The sequence below is a fragment of the Gossypium hirsutum genome, chromosome A07 (assembly GCF_007990345.1).
Source record: "Gossypium hirsutum isolate 1008001.06 chromosome A07, Gossypium_hirsutum_v2.1, whole genome shotgun sequence".
In the NCBI taxonomy this organism is placed as follows: domain Eukaryota; kingdom Viridiplantae; phylum Streptophyta; class Magnoliopsida; order Malvales; family Malvaceae; genus Gossypium; species Gossypium hirsutum.
Window position 1 is genome coordinate 28,255,281 of NC_053430.1, and position 5,529 is coordinate 28,260,809.

The window sequence follows — 5,529 nt, forward strand, 5'->3', positions numbered from 1 at the left end:
TGTGAAATTATTAAGGACTTTAATCAGTGAAATTATTAGGGACTTTAATAAGGACTTAGCATAATGTCTAATCCCATTATCCCAAAATGATAGTTGATCTTTCTTGTCGATTGGTTGTCATTGTTTTGAAAAGATAATGAAAATGTGATGTGAGACACCTCTTCTTCTTTCGTTCAAAGGCAAATAGATGCCATTTCATATTTCAAACAATTTGTTGATTACAAATCTTCAATATCGTTCGCTAATATCTCATCAACCATTACTCAAGTTCCCCTTATTGAGTCAATTAATGGTTGATATTCATCTTTCTTTTAATCTAGATGAATCATGACGTTTTGGTTATATATAACTATATGTATGTGTGTATATCTATACATAGACAATCATTTTAATTTGTTCTTCCTTCGAATAAAAGAAAACACACTCCATGATTTCTATTTTTCTATTTTTCTATTTTCTCTATTTTAATAATCATAGCTTAAGATAATTTAGGGTTTAGAATTTAGAATAATTATGTTTGATCGTAACTTCGTCATAATTTTTATTTTATTTTTATATTATACGATAATCATCAAATTTTAATTCTAGTTTTTGTTTAATCTTCTATATAATTATATATAAAAAAAAGTTACACCATATAGAAAAGTAGTTTAATTTTAAATTTGGTTTCTATTAATATGTCTAAATTTGATATTTAATTTCTACATTTTTTAAAATATTATTTAGTCCAAAATAATTAATATCTTTGACTTTTCAATTAAAATGTTACATGATTATATATAATTTGTAAATCCTGAGGTCTTGGAGACTAACATGTCGCTCCGGTTCTTTTTGGGTTTGCTTTGCTATTTTATTAGATTATAAGACAATGATCAAATTATAATTTTGGCCATTATATTAAGTTAAAACTTGAGATTTAATTTATATTTTTTAAAGTTTCACATAATTCGGTCCATTTACTTTTATAATATCATTAGTTAGTATAAAGAAGTAATATTGTAAACTATTTCAATGTTAATATAAATTTTTCTTAAAGAAGATTATTGCAAAAAGAAAATATTTTATCATTACCAGATTTGATAAGTGTTTTTAAAAAAAAAAGCACATAAATATCTTCAACATTATTTTTATTATTACATACCAGATAATAACTGAAAAACTTAAAATTACTTTATAATTAAACAGAAAGTTTTGGTGAATATAAATCGTATTGGGAGTGGCCTCATCAGGACACTATCTTTTTTTTAAAAAAAAAAAAAATCTTTTTACAAAATCCTCAATCATTTATATCCTTTTCAGTATATTCAAGTTGATCGATATTCAACGCAGAAATTTTGAATAAAATAATAATAATCTCGTATTATAACAAATCATGGATAAATTAACAAATAATTTTAAAATTTCTAACGAATGCACCTCATCAATATATTAAATGTGAAGAAGATTTAAAATTGCTGTTGTGCGAAAAGAGTAAAAGAAGGGTAAATTATTGTACTAGAAAACAGTATTAGATTTAATTTTCAATAAAGATTAGATAGGTCACAGATGATTCCACTTAAAATTCAATCTCTTAAATAAAATCTCCTTCCAATATGATTTAATACCATAATATATTACTGTAAATGTACTCTACAAAATATTAAACAAAAACCAATAAAGAACACTGGAATTTTAATGAAGTTTGATAAATTACACTTACATCCTTGAACACTACTATATATATTTTACTGCAAAAGATATAAATGAAAAACTACAAATAGAAAGAGGGAAAATTGCCTTATGAAGGAAATGAAAATTTTAGGGATTATTTAAAGGTGGAGAAACCACCTCTATTTATAGTAGCACTACCACTCCACAACCTCGTATTTTTTAAATGTAGGGTTGTGCTATTTCAACAATTAAGCATAAATTTTGATCAAATATATAATTTGATACATGAATTTTAACTTGATGCAATTATATATATAAAACTTTTATTGTGCTTAAATATATAATAAAACTTTTTATTTTGATTTAATTATATACATTTAAAGAAATAAATATATTTATTTATTTTATATTAAATAAAAATATTTATTTATTTATGTACTATATAAACATAAAACAATGTTCAATGTTATATTAATAATTATATATATTATAAGTGGCTTGTGATTGAATAAAATATTTTATATATAAAAATTAAAATCAAATTTTATATATAATATGAGGCATTTCAATAAAAATTCATTATTAATTTTAAAAGTTGTCTTATTAAATATGAATTATAATAATATTTTATTTATTAAAGAAAGAAGAACTAGATCCAAAATCTCCTACCACCGTCACATCTAAACAATATCCAAAATTCATATGTTGGAAAAAAATAATTGTCGAAACCCACTTTTTAAATGCAGAGGGTATTTTGAAATTAGGAGTCGCCACCAACCTTTTAAAGTGTGGTTAAATCACGTTATAAAACATTTTGATCTACGAAATTATGAAAAAAGATCTCGGGAGTCGATTACGTACGAGGAAGGGTTAGCACCCTCGTAACGCCCAAAATTGGTACCAAATTGAATAATTTTGTCTTAATATCAAAACTTGAAAGAATTTAGAAATAAGATCTCTTTTAAAACCGCAATAATTTGAGTTGAAAATCGAAATTCTTTTGTTTCGAAAGAATGCTAACATCACATCCAGCATGATTGGACACGATATTCTTAGACTTTCGTAATTAAAAATCATCTCATAATTTGCAAAATCTATTAAAAAGGATACTTTAGATATTTAGACAAACGGGAAATCGCAACCCAGCATGTTAGAGCACTATTTCCCGAATTCCTAAATACGAAAGACATCGTCTCATTTTTTAAAAAAATTTGATTAAATGAAATAAAATTTTTAAAAGAAAAAAAACAATGATGCATTTAACATACTATGATATCAAACAATATAAACTACATACTTTACTACTTCATACAAATATAATATGGCAAATGATGAATGACGACATAAATTATAATATACATTATCATTTCATGCAGTTATAATCATAGAAAACAATGAAAATAACAATATAGATTACATAATACATATATAATAATATTTCATACAAAATATAACATAGAAAGCAATGAATCTAGCAATATATATTACATAATGTATAACAATATTCTATGAAAATATAACTTAAAACAACATAAATAATCAATTTTTATGCAAATACGTAACAATGAATAAATAACATAAAAATAACAAATAATTTATGAGATGAAATTAGCATGTTAAACAATATCTAATAAATACAAAAAAGGATAGAAATAAAAATAGTAAATAAAAAAATGAAATATATTAAGCAATATATAAGTAATAAAAGAATTTTTTTTTAAAAAAATAAAAATATAGTAGCTTGATATATTATAAAAAAAATAATGTGTTAAATCGGAATAAAATTTTGTAATAAATTTTAAAATACTAAACATTAAATATATAATAATAATAATATATGTATTTGTTTATAATAATTTACAAATGTTAATTTTTTTATATACCAATAAATAATAGATAATGAAATAATATATATATAATAAAAGGAAGATTTTTTAAGGAATAATATATAATAAAATAAAATACACAAATAAAATATAATGATATATAAATACTATCATATAAATAAGGATAATATATACACTATTATTTAATAATAATTTTAAAAAATTTTAAAATTTACACAATTAATGAATAATAAAATAATACATAATTTATAAAAAAATAAAAAAATTTAAAAAAATGCAAGGAATAATATATAGTAAAATATATAATGTATAATAAAATTTATAAATAAAATGTATAATAATAAAAATAATATATACTATTTTGTAACTAATATTTATAAAAATAAATAATATATAAGGTATTTAATAAATAAATTATGCAAAAATATTTAAAAGGATTAAAATTAAATAAAACTAAAGTTCTGGGCTAATTTTAAAATAACAGAAAAAATTTAGGCCTAATTAGAACTCATTCAAGACTACAAGGGACTCACTGGGCAATTTTTCCTAATCCGAAAATGATGTCGTTCTTAGGAATGGATTTTAATGGCCGTTAGGATTAAATTGAAACAAATATAAAAGATTAGGGCCGAATTGAAATAAAAATAAAATGAAATTATAAAGATGAACAATGCAGAAGGACCAATTGGGTAATTAGCCCATTTTCCAAAAACGCTCGGATCCTACCTGGATCTCGGGTCAACACGCGGATCCTAGCCTTGGAACGATGCCGTTTTTAAGCTTATTGTTTAAAGCAAAACGACGTCGTTTATATGAGGTTATAAAAACCAAGTTTCAACAAAAAAATCATTTTAAAACAGATTTAAAAAAAAACAGAAGGATTCTCTGAAAGGGGGCCGAGAGCAAACCCTCGGAGCTCTGTCGAGCCTCCGTCATCGGGTTCCCATGCGCTCACGCGCCACCGCTGACTTCGCCGAGTACGGCGGTCAGAATACGAAGCGTTTCGCCTTTTCTACAGGAAAAAAAGGTAATCTCTTTTATTTATTTTTATAGTATTTTGCATGCATGAAACGTTGATATCTAAGAAAAGAAAAAGGATCACCTTTGTTTTCTGACAAAGTGAAGAAATCTGTAATATTCTCTTGTGCTCTTTTTATTTCTTTTTCGTGTGTCTTTACAGATTACAAAGAAGCGCTTTTATAGCCCTGTGTAAATCATTACAATTTGGGAAAGAAATCTTTGATTTCTTTCCATATTTTGCTTCTCTTTTTTGCTGCGGTTCTTTTCATTTTGCAGATATCAATGAGGGTCTGGTAGTAAACGGGAACTGACAACGGCACACCGGCGTTGATTCAGGCGTCAATCCTGGCGTGATACGGAACATGGAATCACGACATTGATGGTGGGTCACTGCGAGACGACGGACGCGTCTGTTGGGGTGCTTGTGGCGCCTAGGGTTTCTGAAACCCTAGGCCTTTCTGTCTCCTGTTAATGAATTGGGCCACTTGGGCCCTGTGTATTTTGGGCTAAGGGTGAAATAGGTATAGGGTTAGTGGTTTTTTGGGCCAGTTAGGCTACACTGAGTTGGGTCATAAATGTAAACGGGTATAGGGTTTTGGGCTAAAAATGTAATCGGGTCTTTGGGATTTGTACATGGACTGTATAAAACTATTATTTTTTATTTTTATTTATTTATTTACAGGCCGGGAAAATTTTGGTCATTACAATAATAATTATATAGTATAATGAAGTTTTTTTATATTGTTTTATTGGATAAAAATTCGTAACTATTATCTATAACAAATCTAACCTTTTTAATTTGGGTTAGTAAATGATGTATTAATCAATTGAGAATGACGTGGGTTTAAGTGTTGTAGTGCTTTTATCGTCTTATTTAAGGGTTAGAGAGGAGTTATGAATATTTCTAAAAGATATAAGGTCAGGGACTTGAAGGATCTGACTTACGAGTAATTCTAAAAAAATATATTTAGTATACTGCCAATGAACTTTTTAGACTCCACAAATAAGAATA

General features: G+C 25.5%; 1 long non-coding RNA gene across 1 annotated transcript; it reads left to right on the plus strand.

The window, feature by feature from the left end:
- Nucleotides 1-4,356: 4,356 nt before the first annotated feature.
- Nucleotides 4,357-5,184, plus strand: LOC107956490 (uncharacterized). The gene is made up of 2 exons (XR_001700124.2): nucleotides 4,357-4,524; nucleotides 4,794-5,184. It is a non-coding gene; the product is annotated as an uncharacterized lncRNA (long non-coding RNA).
- Nucleotides 5,185-5,529: the final 345 nt, after the last annotated feature.